Raw genomic sequence first — 15,737 nt, 5'->3', positions numbered from 1 at the left:
TGGGGCAAATTTGAAGGCTTTTAGAGCAAGGAAGCAGCAACAGTTCCCAGGAGTCTTCATGCATATGGTGGAGAGCAAATAAATAATAACGATGACAATAATTATAATAATAACACCACTCACACTAAAATGTTATGCGTTTTACACTCTACAATATGTCCCCGCTAAACACATTTTGATTTTTGAGCCAGTAGTCCTGTTTTCTTCTGAGGGTCTCAAGTGGAATGCAGAGAAGTCAGAACTGGTTTTAGTAACTTGGGAAATTTTAATAAATTCATGATGTCAAGAGGTTCCTCGGTGAGATCCACTTGACAGCACAAGCTTGTCTTAACGGAGCACACCACAGCCCGCCCAAGTCTGCATCCACTGCAGAAAGTGTCCCCTATGTCTCCGAGGGGGAGGCATTTAACCCATCTTTTTCAGAGACATTGGGTTTTTTTTTAACAACACCCGTGGCAAACAGCACCTCCAGACCCTTGCCCACTGGCCAGCTGTTAAAGATTCCGAGTCATCTGTACACAGATCTTGGTCCCTCTCAGAGACGCAAAGGCTTCTGGCAAGAAGGACATAGTGGATTAACAGAGACTTCCAGAGACTTAGCTAAAACTCACATAAAACAAGACGTAAATAAGTACATACTGGAACATTAAAGCCATTCTGTCTTAAGCAACTATCAATCTACTTGGTGAAGGAGAGAATGGAGATACATCAAGTTCTTTTTTTATTCGTTCATTCATTCATTTGCCCATGCATTCACTCAGCAACTATCTATGAGCACCCACCATGTGCCAGGCACTGTTCAAGGTGTTTGGGGTGTGGGTGTTGTCGATTGACAACAACAAGACAAAGATCCATGGTTGGGGTGGTTTACATCCCAACAGGTATGCGGGGGAGAAGGCATGCAAAGCACAATAGGGATCACAGAAAGGCCAATTACACAGAATGAAGGTGACAAGTGCAGTGCACAATAAAAAGGAAAGCAAGGGAGGGGAGATTGAGAGTGTGATGAGGAGGAACAGGTTGAAATTTTAAATAGGATGCTCTCCTGGAAGAGGTAACTGAGCACAAGATTCAATGGAATTAGACGTGTGGATAGCCAGGCAGAGGGAACAGCCGGTGCACAAGCCTTATGGTGGGAGCATGCTTGTTTGATTAAACAAACACAGAGAGCACAGTGGGGTCAGAGAGCGGATGGGGGTGGAGAGTGGATCACATGGGACCTCGCAGGCCATTTTAAAGATCTGGCTTGAGGAATCACTGAACACTTACGTTTCAGGCAGGGATTACTCTGGCTGCTGTTCTATAAGATAGGTCCAGCCATAATAATAATATTTATTCTCATTATTATTGTTGTTGTTGCCATTCCTATTTCAGAGATGAAAACAATGAGGCTCAGAGAGGGGAAGTGACTTTCCCAAGGTCAAGGTCACCCAAGTGGGATGAACAGAGCTAGGATCCTAGTAGGAGGCTGCTGACCTGATGTGATTAAAGGGATTTTCTGCCCCAGATATCTTCTTTGCAGAACCTCTCAGTGGGTTAAACATTTCTCTCTTCATTCTCCTCCTTTTGGCAGTAGCTTCCTCGGGAGCAATGGCCCCCTAACAATAGCGTACGTAAGAATCACCTGGAGCTCTTCTTGAAGATGTGGAACGCCCAGCCTCATCCCGACCCAGGAGTTCTGAAAGACCCAGGAATCCATGTTTTTAATAAGGAGCCTGAGCTTCTTATTAAATTCCTATGTCAGGGGTTCCAGGATCAGGCTTTTGAGAAACACCACTATTAGCGCCAAAAACCTGAGTGTGGGTGAGCTTGCCAGATGTTTCTTTCTGGGACAGGGAACCATATATCATGAGAGGAGACAGCTGCAGGGCGACTGCCAGCCCTGAGCCAGGTGGGGCATATTCCCGTGTCTGAATCACCCCTAACCAGGGACCAGAGCAACAAGAAAGAGTGTATGCAAGTCTGGGTGTCTGAAGACCAAGCTGCACTTCCTGCTTCACGTAGCCTGGCTCAAGGAGTTCTTGTCCAGAGCTGTTGGTTTCTTAGGCGCCCAGAATATTCTAATGATAAGAATACCTACTTTTCAGGATCATATAATGGATGCTTAATAAATTATATTACATCTACCACTATTTAACTTTGATTGTGTTTATTTTTTCCACTTGACATTCTATAATGAACATTTTCCATGTGTCATTAACTACTCTTCAAAAACATGACTTTTAATGGCTGCATAACATGCTATCATTTAATGAACTATAATTTATTTAACTAGTCTCATTATTGAGCTTTGAAGTGTTTTCTAATATTTTTCTGTTAGAAATAACACTGAGCGTTTAAACGTTTTCCTACCTTTCTGCTTTCCTTTGGATAGACTTCTGGAAGAGAAATGACAAGGACGGAGTATAAACATTTTAAGGCTTTTTATGCATGCTGCCAAATGATTTTTTCCGGGGGGGGAGGGGAGTGTATACTTCCAATACCATCACCAGCATTAAAAATTACCTAGAATTTAACACATGTCAAAAAATGAATGTATGTCAGCATAATAATTGGTGGGAGCAGTGAAGATGAAAGAAAATCAGTGATAGATTTTAAAAAGCATCAAGTCTTTTGGGTGTATACTGTGCATTAAACTCTATAAGGGAAGAGACTTAGAAATGCTGGTCTTTCTAACCACTTTTCACTTTCTAAGAGACCTTCATCAGAGGAAAGACATAATTTCTCATTGGCAAGTTTCTAATATTAGTCCATCTCTTGAAAAACCTTCCACTCTTGGGGTGCCTATTGCTAAATTCCAATCATCCTGAAGGAGATTGATAATTGGGGCAATTGCAGGAAATGATTGCTACCTGCAAAGGCAATCACTTCCATTGCCTGCAGAACTGATGAGCCATTCATTAGCAAGGATTTAATTGCTGTAAACCTGCGAGGAAAAGGGATTTCTCCCATGATTTCCAGGATTTTGTGCCTTCGACCCTCGTTGGCTCCAAATGGGCTTTCAGGAATGGGAATTTGAAATCAGACTGTGACAGGAGGGTAATTTCAAAATGGAAAGTGCAGTGGAAATATTTGCATAACCTGCCTTGAACTTGTGGTGTTAACTTTAAGCAGAATGCTGCAGCCACGAGTGGGGTGGAATCTTCTTGAATGATTACAACAATCCTGGCGGCCAGCCCGTAGCTGGTTTCAGTCAGAAATGCAAAAATGCTGGTTGAAAACAATGTGTAAGAACTATGAGGAGGCAGGACATTTCAGCGGTCAGAGTTAGAACTCTGGACTCGGATTGGCTAGACTCAAAGATTGTCTCTGTTCCTCTGGCCTTACTGCGTGAACCTGGATAAAGTAGACATGTCCCCCACAATTTGCAATAGAAATGGTGCTGACAGTGCCTGCCTCCTAGGACTGCGGCAAAGATGATCTGAGAGTATCCACATAAAGCCCCAGGCATGGGGCCCACATAGAGTAGATCGACGTTATTCCTAAGATATCCTGAAAGGCCTTTGCTTTCTGCATTTGAATTTGCCCATTGACCACAAGTGTTCTCACCACCAAGTACTATTTTTTTTTAATTATTCAATCTCCCCTATGACTCCTTGTTTTAAGAAATTACAGTGAGGAAAAGGGGAGTACCATTTATTGAAGACTGTGTATCAAGAACATGTGTCATGACATTTCCTTCTTACCAAACTGCTTTTTAAGATAGGTGTCCTTTTGCCTTATTTTTGCATAATACTATAGTAAATCAGGCTTCAGATCCTGGTTCTCCGTTTATCATCCATGTGATTTAGGGAAAGTGACCTCTCTAAACCTCACTTTCCTAGCCTGTAAAATGGGGAGGATAATCACCCCTACTTCACCTTACCATAATGGCTGGCACATAGTAAGTGCTCAAATAACGCTGGATCTTATTATTATTTACTAATTATTTACCTTACTAATAGTAAAGAAGCTGAGGCTCATTCAGACAAGTAATATTCCCAGGGTCACAAAATGAATTAGTGAGCTGAGATTTGAATCCATATCTGTCTGATTCCAAAGACAGTGTCCATTTTACTGTATCCTGTTACAACCTGTTCCAGTGTGGTAATCATTCATTCATTCTCATAATCTTAGTCAAACAAAATTATAATTCCAAACAGACTTTCTTATCAGTTCAGGACAAGCACATAAGCACATCATGTTGACAACAGTACCTCTGTTTCCTGACTTGTGATTTTCTTGCACACCTGTGTTGAGGCCTAGCTATGATGACTTGAACATCATATTTGTTATTAAGTAGTAGTCATTATTTTTACATATTTATAATTCAGCCCAAAGAAACAACAATGATCAATGACACTGTAGCTACTCTGTGCAAATTCATTGTTGAGAAATGTAAATTTCCTCTCGAGTTTTTGTAGTATAAAAAGTTAATTTAGGAGCAGCCCTGGTGGCCTAGTGGTTAAGTTCAGCACACTCTGCTTCAGTGGCCTGGGTTTGGTTCCGGGCACAGACCTACACCACTCATCAGTGGCCATGCTGTGACGGCAGCTCACATGCAAGATAGAAGAAGATTGGTGACAGATGTTAGCTCAGGGCGGATCTTTCTTAGCAAAAAAAGAGGAAGATTGGCAACTGATGTAGCTCAGGACGAATCCTCCTCAGCAAAAAAAAAAAAAAAAAAAAATTAGTTTAGGAGTTAATCTTCTCTGTGATCAAGGGCCTCTGTCATCTAGGTATTCTAGCCTAGGAACTACTGTACTGAATCTGTTAATGCATATCAGAACTATGCCTGCAATTTGTGTAGCAGCCACTAGGTGGCATCTGTTTCTGCCCTTATAGGCCAATTGGATTTTCTCCCAGCATGGTTACCTAGAGAAAGCAAAATTTAGCACATGGTTCACTTTTTGGGTACATCACTACATTAGCCATATATCTTGGCTAAAGACAAAACTTTGGCTAATGTTCATAAATTGAGAGTAACTACTAATAAGTCAATTAAGGACAGCCCAGATTGTAGTTGTACCGAAATAAAAAGTCATTTATAACATGAAATCAGACCTTTGCACTTCTCTGTAAATCATTTGGGGAAATTCACCACTGATATGAGACCCTATTGCTAAACATGGGAATTCACACATAGTTGTGATATTCAAAACACTATTTTGAACAAAGAAGTGAAAGTGTCTAGAATAAATGAAGGAGACCTCGGTTTAAAATCACAAATTACAAGGAGAAATAAATGGATATTGTTTACTATTGTCTGCTCGCATTTGGCATTTTTCACATATGTTTTAAAATTGAGCCCTCTTGATAGAATCTTTAGCTTGCAACCAAGGTGAAGTAATAGGGACCAGATTTATCTTCCTACCTGAGACAACTAGAAAACTGGGGGTATTAAATGAAGCATCTGTTTTCAGATATTGAACATCAGGCAGCACAAGGCAGTGATCCCTGAAAGAGAGGAACCCAATCAGATAAGTCCCACAAATTGTCCCAACTTACGGCTAGCGAGAGTTTCCAGGCCACAATGTAGGCATGGGGAACTCAGCCAAAGTCCAATGATCTGTGGAGTTGAGATGGAGCTGGAAAATCAGAGAGACCAAAGTGGCTAGAATTCACTGGGAAGAGTACTGGAGAGGAGAGACAGACAGAGAGAGAGAGAGAGCGGAAGAAGACCCCTCCCCAATCTTAGGCTGACTACTGGTCAGCACACTAGTGTGAGAAAACTACCAAAGTTTAGGGAAAGAACCACCTGAAACCTCCATCTCCAGAGCTCACGAAGAGCCAGGACAAGTTCCTATTCCTGTCAGCCAAAGTGGAAAGCCTCACAATTTGAGAGGCATTAGGTAAAGTACTCAGAAGGACATTGGCTCAGTAGTGGGGCAAAATTAGCCACAGACTAAAGGCTGCTCTGATCCCCCTTAACAAAGCTTAAGAGCAAGCCTCAAAAGGGTCAAAGTGTTCCCAGGTAACTTAACAGCATCCCAAAACAGAGCTCAAGATTATTCATAGAAATACAAAATAATCCAACACCCAAGAAGCTAAAATTACAATGTCTGGTATTCAAAGAAAAACTACCAGGCATTCAAAGAAGCAGGAAATTATGATCCATAATGAGGAGAAAAACAAATTAAAACAGAGCAAGAAGTGACACTTATGATAGAATCAATTAGATAAGAATATTCAACAGTTATTATAAATATATCCCCTATGTTCAAGACTGCAGAAGAAAGATTGAGCATGTTAAGTAGAGACATGAAGACATATAAAAAACCTAACTGAACTTCCAGAGATGAAAATTACACTGGAGGAAATCAGCAGAAGATTAGACATTGGAAGAGAAGATTCGTGAATTTGAAGACATAGCAATAGAAACCTTCCAAAGTGGCATGCAAAGAAAAAGAGAAAGAATAAAAATGAAACAACCAGAGCATCAATGAGCTGTGACTAACTTCATTTGGCCTAATGTATGTGTAATTAGAGATTCCAAAGAGTGGGGAACACAAAAAATATTTGAAGAAATAATGACCAAAAATTTTATAAATCTCATGAAACTCAACAAACCTAAGCACAAGAAACATGAAGAAAACTGCACTAAGACACATCACAATCAAATTGCTTAAAACCAGTGATAAAGAGAAAAATCATAAAAATAGCTAGATAAAAAAGATATTACACACAAAGGAATGAAGATAAGAACGACAGTAATTTTCATAAGAAACAATGCAAGCAAGAAGACAGTGGAGCAATATCTTTAAAGTAATGAAAGAAAAAAGACCTGTCGACCCTCTAGGTCTATACCCGATGAAAATATCTTTCAAAAATGAAGGTGAAATAAAGAACTTTCTAGACACAAAATCCAAATAATTCAGCAGATTGACACTAGGAGAAATGTTAAAGGGATTCCTTTGGGCAGAAGAAAAACAATTTCAGATGGAAATCTGAAGCTACACAAAAGAATGAAGAGCACTAGAAATGATAACTACATGGGCATATATAGAATTTTTTTCTTATATTTTAAATTTCTTTAAAACATAATCGAATACTTAAACAAAAAATAATAATGCTCACAAAGGTCTGTTATATGGAAATCATTATCCCCATTTTAGAAATGAGAAAACTAAGACTCATACAAATGAAGAACTCACCCAGGGTCATAGATAGTCTGACACCAAGCCCTTGCCCCCCTCACAAAAGTTGTATATGGCTCTGACTGTGAAATTGGTTAATATTTTTTCCATTTACCAACAATGTATTCAGAAATTTGGAGAGGCTTAAAAAGGTATGCAATCAATTAGAATTGATCTGGACTAAACTGAGTACCTTCTTACAAGACAGAAGTCTGAGACCAGTGGATTTCGAATCTATCTTTGCACAATTTCCTCCCTCCCTTTATTTCTCTATGAATAGTGCATTTCTAGTGGCTCGTTTTATGCCTCCTGACATTGTTCATCCATGTCTTTCCTAGAGCAGAATTTCTCTAACTGTGCTCCATGAGAGATTAGTGCATCCATGAAGGGTGTTCTGTTGTGAAACACACTGGGAACAGTAAATTAAGCAGGCTTATTTCCTATAGGACACTGTAGAATCTTAAATATGTTAGTATACATTATAAATCTCTAAGAAAGGAAAGAAAACACATGGCATTTCCCATACTAATTTTGCCCTTATATTTGTGCAACTCTTACTAATAGAGCATAACTTAAATATTCTCTGTTGGCAATCAAGATATTAGGCAATTAGAGAAGCATAAAATTCTTAAGATTTATGTACATTTACTATTTTTGCTGAACTTTGGAAAATGCACATATGCATCTGAATGAGGTCACTGGTGGCAAGAATGCCCAGATCTACTGGTGACTTTTCCAGTATTAGTAAGTAAATATTGTATGTTAAAACATGAGGAGTGCCCAAAAGAAGAAATTGGTATCACCACAAGAGACTCCTGGAAACAAAACATTTCTTAATTGGGGGTAAAGGTTATATTTGCCAACTTGCTCCTTTTGTCCTTTCTGCTAACATCCTTAGTGATTATCCTGGGATACAAGTTGTTATGGTGATGAGAGAAATGCTCAACTGGATGGAGATTGGGAAAGATGTCGCAAAGAGAAGAGGCTAGCCTGATGTCTCTCAATTGTTAACGTGCGTAGGAATCACTGGGGATCTTGTTAAAATTCAGATTTAGATTTAATAGATCTGGGGTTGGGTCTAAGATTATGCATTGCTAACAAGCCCCCAGGTGATGCTAATGCTGCTGGTCAATGCACTGCATTTTGACCAGTGTCTCTCTTACACACATTTTGGGAAATGTGTACTCCTCTAAACTAGGCTCTATGCTAATGGTCCTGATGTGGTTGGGCACCATGGGATGCTGAAAGCAGGACTGTTCTTTATTTGCACAACTCAACCCCTAGAAGCAAGAAGATCATGACAACCCACAACCTGTGCCCCCAACTTGTAAAACAGACAAAAAAGTCCAAACTCTTTACCTTGGGTTTCCAGGGCATCCATAATTTCCTCTACCTACACTTATGTTCTTTTCTACCATTATAGTGCCTTGCAGAATGCATTCTTGAGACACAAATTGCTTGTTTTTCTGGGAAAAAAACTCAATGTTCTTCGTCCCCTTTGTCTTTGTAAAAGCTATTCTTTCTCCCTTCATGCTCTTTGCCCCGCACTGAGATGTCCATCTCGGACTTACTCATTCTACAGAGCCAGTTAGTTCAGGCTCTACTTTCTCCAAGAAGTCTTCCAAGTACGCCAACCACAATTAACTGTGCTCTCCTCGATTGCACGTCATGTGCACTTACACTAACGTGCTCATCGTGGAGCGCACTTTGTATTAGAGCCACGTACATTACACCATCTTTCCCCATTATGTGTTGAGCTCTTGGAGATAAGAAGCCTGTCTTATCTATTTTTAAACCCTCTTCCCTATTGTACTTAATACAGAGATGAACCATAATAAATACTTGTTTAATTAGTTAATTAAGAACAAAATGTATTAGATAGTCTCTAGAGAAGAATTTATCATCTTATTTTGGAAACAAGATGTAAGAAACCATTTGAGAAAAATACAAGATGAAAAATAACAAAAATAGCTATCAGATTACTAAGATTATGAAATGCCAGGCACTGTCCTAAGCACGTTTCACAGATTGTCACTTACTCCTCGCAAAAACTCTATGAGAATAGAAGTTGCCTCCATTTACAGAAGAGCAAAATTAGGCTTAAGAGAGATGAATGTCTTGTCCCAAGTCACTGGTTCTAAAATGCAGATGCACATTGTCATTGCCTGGGGAGTCTTGAGAAATATTGATGCCTGGGTCCCACCCCCAAAGATTGTGATTTCATTGGTCTAGGGTGGGGCTTGGGTATCAGGATTTTTTGGCTCCCCAGGTAATTCTAAAGTGCAGCCGGGTCTGAGAGCACTGGTCAAGGACACACAACTAAGCATATAGCTGGGTCTATCTGACTCCACAGCCCAGGCTTTAACCTTGAGTTTCACTGTCTGCAAGCAAAGGCAGGAGCATTTTAGAGGAGAGATGGGTTAGAGTAAGGCTGGCAGAGTTGAGGATGGAAGAGATCTGATTTTGACCACTCTTAGATTTAGGGTTGACGCAATTGTTACCTGGAAAATGCAGGTGCCTAGGGATTGAGAGTAGTTTAGGCACCTGGGCACCATATTGAATTTAGTCTTCAGGTTCTAAACATTTGAGCAAGATTGGCTAAGTAATCTCTTTTGTGGCAAGCACACAGCAAAATGAACCATAAGAAGTAACCATCGTTATACTGTAGCTGACGCACAATGCCTCTCACTGACAGAATAACCTATTTTTTTGCATTTTCCATCAGTTGCCTATGACTTATTTTATCTCCTAATTACACAGCAGGCTGATCAAAAGCCTTCCAAAATTCTGCATGGAGTCATTCCCTCCTGCAGAGGAGGTGTCTTGCCCAGGTTAATCCTCAACTCAGATAAACAGCAGAGTTAATGGAGGGTCAGGAAGGATGGACAGAGCTTGGCCTCTTCCAGCCATGTGAAGCGAGGAATAAATGTCCTCCGTGTTTGCACAGAAGCAGGAACCCTCTCTCTCAACAAATGCTAGGGGAGGCAGAATGAAGGTTCAGTAACCACGTCCTCCTCAGGAGCAGAGGGGAGCAAGTTTGGGGACTTGCAGATAAGATTGAAGCCATATTGTTGGAGACAGATCCTGCGGTGGGGCAGTGGGCAGGCCAGAGGGTCAGAAGTTGGGGATGTAGGACCTGGGTAATGAAGACGGATAGTAGTCTGAACCAAGGTGGACTAAAGATGTAGTACTGGGATGGGTGGAAGGGTTATAAGGAAGGAGCCAAAGTCATGGCAGATCGAGTGCATCTGTTCTTTCATTTAGTCAGTAAATACACGCTGGGAACACACTCCGTGGGGGCTGTCAAATATGGTAAATAAAACTGACTCATTGGGCTTACAGGTAGTGAGGGAGAAATAAATAAATATTGTTGGTGTAGTGGGTTGAATGGTGTCCCCAAATATTCACATCTACCCTCAGGATGTTCAGAAAGAAGGTCTTTGCAGATATAGTTAAGATGAGGTCAGACTTGATTAGGGTGGGGCCTAAATCCAATAACTGGCATCTTTCTAAGACAAGAAGAGGAGACCCAGAGACACACAGAGAATGCCATGTGAAGACGGAAGCAGAGTTTGGAGTGATGTCTACACACCAAGGAACACCCGGAATTGCCGGCAGCCATTCCCAGAAGCTCCCTCAGAGGCACTGGAAGGAACCAACCTTCCCAAAAACTTGATTTTGAACTTCTGGCCTCCTGAACCATGAGTATAAATTTCTGTTATTTAAAGCCACGTAATTTGTGGTGGTTTGTGTGTGGCAGCCCTAGGAAGCTAACACAGTTCGGTCACAAATTTGCACATTAGACTGGGATTTCAAAGAAAATGCGTCACTTGGTATTTCCTAAATTAACCTGATAACCCTCACAAATCCTCATCCCGGGGTAGTGGGGGAAACCCAAATTTAGTTTAATCAAGTTATCTCAGTCTGGGGGCTGGCCCCGTGGCCGAGTGGTTAAGTTCGCGCGCTCCGCTGCAGGCGGCCCAGTGTTTCGTTAGTTCGAATCCTGGGCGCGGACATGGCACTGCTCATCAGACCACGCTGAGGCAGCGTCCCACATGCCACAACTAGAAGAACCCACAACGAAGAATACACAACTATGTACCGGGGGGCTTTCGGGAGAAAAAGGAAAAAATAAAATCTTTAAAAAAAAAAAAAAGTTATCTCAGTCGGATATAATACTTCAGACAATCTCTCAAGGTAAGTCAGCTTCTTCCCCGTGTTCCCAATCTCCTCCCCCCGCCTTAGTCATCCTCTCCATTGGGTATTGAATGGGGATCAAGATGCCGGAGTACATAGCACTGGGGTGGCAGGAAAGGGAGGGGGCTCAGAGCCATCCACCCAGACCGTCCACTGAATCCAGGCTCCTCTGGTCTCCATGGCGATGTCCCTTGCTGTCTGGTTTCTGGGCACCCTGCCTGGCAGTGTACCAAGTAGAAGCCAGTGACTAGTGAACTTGAGATCTGTGGTCTCCCAGTCCAGACAGGGCCTATGACAGGTCCCTCCCTGCTTCTCCTCAAGCTGCATATCCCTCTGAGGATGGCCACTCCCTCTCAGCCCCCAGGCCTGGTGGCCCACCCTGTAGGCATCCTACTATTGATCTCTTCCCCTCTGGAACAGCAACCCCTAAGGCAGGCTCACTAGTCATCCTCAGCTAACATCCAGGTCCCTCAACAACTCAAAAAATTTCTGACTCTTTCCAGTCCCCACAAGAGCCAAGGGAGGCTTAAGATGCTATCTCAGACTCTTACCCTAACCACAGCATGCTTCTGACTTGGCTCTGAAGGAGCCACCCCATGTTGATGTGGGGGGCATCTTATAAATCCCTCTCCTATCAGATCCCAAATAGGAAGCAGGAAAAGCAAATCCTCTTTTGCTCTTGTCTTCCCCCTCCACCTGTCTAGCTGGTCTCCCCTCCCTGCTCCTCAGTCTGGAGTGGTGGATAAAGATGCATGTCTATCGCCACCTGCTTCATCGAGCTGCTAACTTGATCCTTCCCACCCACCTGACACAGCAGGAAGGGGCCTCCCACTACTTCTTCCTCTCTCACAAGGATGTTCTGCACCCTTCTCTTTCCCAAGGTGGCATCTTTCTTCCCTCAGACTCTAAAGCTGCATTGGAAGAACACGATGGACCACAAAAAGGAGAAAAAGCATCTCTTTAAATTTTTCAAAATATTACCCTCATTACATGAGTAAACCAAGATGTGAGTGACACATTTGATAAGTATTAAGAATAAAATAGGCGGAGTGTAAGTGGCAGAAAATAATCAAGTTTTCTTAAAATAGTCAACACATTTAGGGTATAGCAAGCCCTCAATAATTTCTTAAAAATTATTGTAATCATAGTATTCATTGCAGCATCCTTCTAGGTAATTCCACTAATAACTGTGGTAACTGATGAGACATCAGATGATGGATAAGCCTGTTCACAGCTCAGCTGGCAATGGGGATACAGCTGGACTGGTGTTGACCTCAAGCAGTATTTCCAAACATGAATGTCATTGCCAAAATTCACATCATGTCTTCCAAATTTGCACCAAATACCAAGGGGCCAACCTAGTGGCATAGTGGTTAAGTTTGTGTTCTCTGCTTCAGCAGCCTGGGGTTCACCGGTTGGGATCCCGGGCACAGACCTGCATACCACTTATCAAGCCATGCTGTGGCAGGCATCCCACATATAAAGTAGAGGAAGATGGGCACAGATGTTAGCTCAGGGCCAATCTTCCTCAGCAAAAATAGGAGGATTGGCAGTGGATGTTAGCTCAAGGTTATTCCTCCTCCTCAAAAAAAAAAAAACAAAAATGGCAACAAGCACCAGATCTTCATAAGTTGTGCGTCTGAGCCACAGTTGTCTTTGTTTCCATTAGCTAGAGCACCCACTCGTGAAAATGTTGCAACTTGAAAAACAGTAATTTCTCATTTATCTCCATCACTGACATGTCACCCAGACTGAGGGAGCCCTAGAAACTTCAGGGCCAGGTGAGCCATGGCGACAGCCACATCAGCAAGCACCAGAAGCACCCAGGTAGCAGGGGCAATGCTGGTGGCAGGCATCACCATAGGAGCATCTTAGATAAATGCCACCCAGGTTACTTTGGCGAGGTTAGCATAAGGCGTTACCACTTAAGGAGGAGTCAGAGCTTCTGCCCAACTGTCAATTTCGATGAATTACAGGCCTTGTTCAGTGAGAAGACTTGGGTAAATGCTACCAAAAAACATGACTGGAGGTGCCCCCAACATGGATGTAGTGTAATGGAGCTAGGAAAACGGTCTAGGGAAGAGAAAGCTCCGAAAGCCACCTGTTATCATGAAGGTCGATTTCTTCAGCGGAAGAGCCAAGAAGAATAAGGACGGGGTAGAGGTCTGATGTCCTAGTTTGAAGCCACATGGAGTTTATTAAATACCAACAAATGCTTTAAAAATTGTTAATAGCACTAAAGGTTAGACGTCATCCAGTGCCCTCTCTGTCACCTCTTAATCTGGGAAGGACATCTCTGCATGTGCACTGCCCTCCAGCTCCTAGCTCTGACTCTGTGAGCTCCACTGAAGGGAAGAGGGGATTTTTCCAGCCACTGTTTCCTCATCAATCAAGAGCAGCTTTCAGGTTGAGTGTGATCATTCTGCACAAATTGTTCCATATCTGATAGCTATGGGTCGGAAATCTCCTGCATCTTCTTGGCTTTTCTCTACCTGCATGCACAGCATGTCTGCTTCCTTCTCCCTCCAATCTTCTTCCCCGCTTGCCAGCTTGGTAAAATCGTATCTTCAAAATTATTCTGACATCTTCTCTTCCATGAAGTGCTCTCTGATCCTCTGAAGGAAAATGAGTCATTCCATTCTCTCCAAAACCCCTATACGTTATACACATTAACCATCAGTGCATCTAATATCCTGAGTCGCATGTATTTATTTACGTGATTGCCTCCATTTACTTTCTCAAGGGAGGGAGTTATGTCCTATTCAACTCTGTCGATTTAGGTCAGTGTTTCTCCACCCTGACTTCACATTGAAATCACCCTGGGAGCTTTAAAAAATCCGGATGCCTGGGAGAATCCCCAGAGGTCCTGGTTTAATTAGTCTGGGGTTTGGCACAGGATTGCACTTTTTTATTGGATTGTTTCTGAATGCCAAGGACAATCCTAATGGACAGCCAAGGCGGAGAGCCACCGCCCTGATGCCCAGCATAGGGCTTGGTCTGTTATCCTCTGCCATTTAATTGTTTCATGTTTCTTACATTTAATGCTCTTAACCTTCAGCAGATTTCCCCTCCAACTGTTGGATGAATCACCAAAATATCTCTTTTCCCTCAAAAGCTAACAATAGAAATAGAAGTCTCCATCCATCAGTATTCTTCTCCTAGGGTGGCTCGTAAAAACAGTCAAGAAATAACTCCCTCTGAAGGAACAAGGCTGGCTGTTGACTCTATTATTTTTGTGTGAAGCCCACACATACCCTGAGAGATACTTTGTGGCCCAGAAACAGAACTCCAAAACAGCAACAACAAATCCGACAGGAACTCCCATAAAGTCTGAATCCCTTGCCTTCTCTCATCCCCCACCCTTGGAATCTAAAGACTGTTCAACCTGCTTTCCAATAATTCCGTATAAGATGGGGACATTGTTATCAAGAGGGCTGCATAGACATCTGTGTGAAATTTCCCTGTGTTTTTTATGTTTTGGTTTGACGATTTCCCACCATGATGCTCAGATGCAAAGACAGAAAAAGGCTTTTGCATCAGGTGGATGATGGTCTGATCTGGGAGCCTTTTGGGAGACCTTTGGCATATTTCTGAGGTTACATAGAAGCAAAAGAAGCTTGAACAGTTCTCATCCTAATGACATGCTCGGCTTCCCTCATCAGCCCCTCCCTCAGTGGTTTGATTGTCTGAAGATAAACTGGGGATGCTCTGCTATTAATGATGTTGACCTCATTTGTTTCCACCATTAATGAGGAGCCCTGCCCCGCATCCCTTGTACCTTGCTTGACCTGGAGGCCGGCCATCCTTCTAGAGAGGGTTGATTTATACATATTCTAATATGCAGGCAAGGGTTGGACTTAATGAAAGCAGACAGACTTTGATTCTTCCCCTTTGTGATTTTGAAAGCCACGTTAACCTGGGCTAGGCTGACCTTATGAAAGCCGCAATGAGAGCTTGTCTACGTGGGGCACAGCCATCCCTTGCCTAAAAATATCTTCCCTGATGCTGATAACCGATCATTGAAAATGCACTGAGATTTAGGGCAGCTACTATAGTGCCGGACTCCTGCCCCATCCCCATTTGTAATAATACACACCAACCTTCTAGAGCCAGGGTGAAGTCCAAGAAGCAGGGGACACGTGATGCAACCCATTGGGTGGCGTATCAGAGGTGAGAAGAGAGAAAAAGTTGGTCCTGGATAAGCAGCATCCACTGTCAGATCTGGCGTGGAGGGAAGAGACCAGAGTTGGAATGAGCCCAAAGAGGTGGGGATCAAGCATTCTTACGGATCACAAAGGGGACAGATTTGCCATTTTAAAGATGCAAGACCTAAAGAGACAGTACAGAGAATTAATAATAGTTATACTTAGCATATGGCAAGCATATTCTATGGGTCTGGCACTGTCCCAAGAGTTTTACCTGCCT

General features: G+C 42.4%; 1 long non-coding RNA gene across 1 annotated transcript in view; it reads right to left on the bottom strand.

Annotated features, from left to right (window-relative positions):
* LOC111767644 (uncharacterized) overlaps positions 1–15,533 on the bottom strand; it is a 42,926-nt gene extending 27,393 nt beyond the window's left edge. Inside the window, exon 1 of the long non-coding RNA XR_002799457.2 lies at positions 15,413–15,533. This is a non-coding gene — a long non-coding RNA (uncharacterized lncRNA). The remainder of the gene's footprint in view (positions 1–15,412) is intronic.
* Between the last annotated feature and the right edge of the window lie 204 nt (positions 15,534–15,737).

Source organism: Equus caballus, chromosome 13 (assembly GCF_041296265.1).
Source record: "Equus caballus isolate H_3958 breed thoroughbred chromosome 13, TB-T2T, whole genome shotgun sequence".
Taxonomy (NCBI): Eukaryota; Metazoa; Chordata; class Mammalia; order Perissodactyla; family Equidae; genus Equus; species Equus caballus.
Note: the sequence above shows the minus strand (reverse complement) of the source record. Positions and strands in the feature narration are given on the sequence as shown.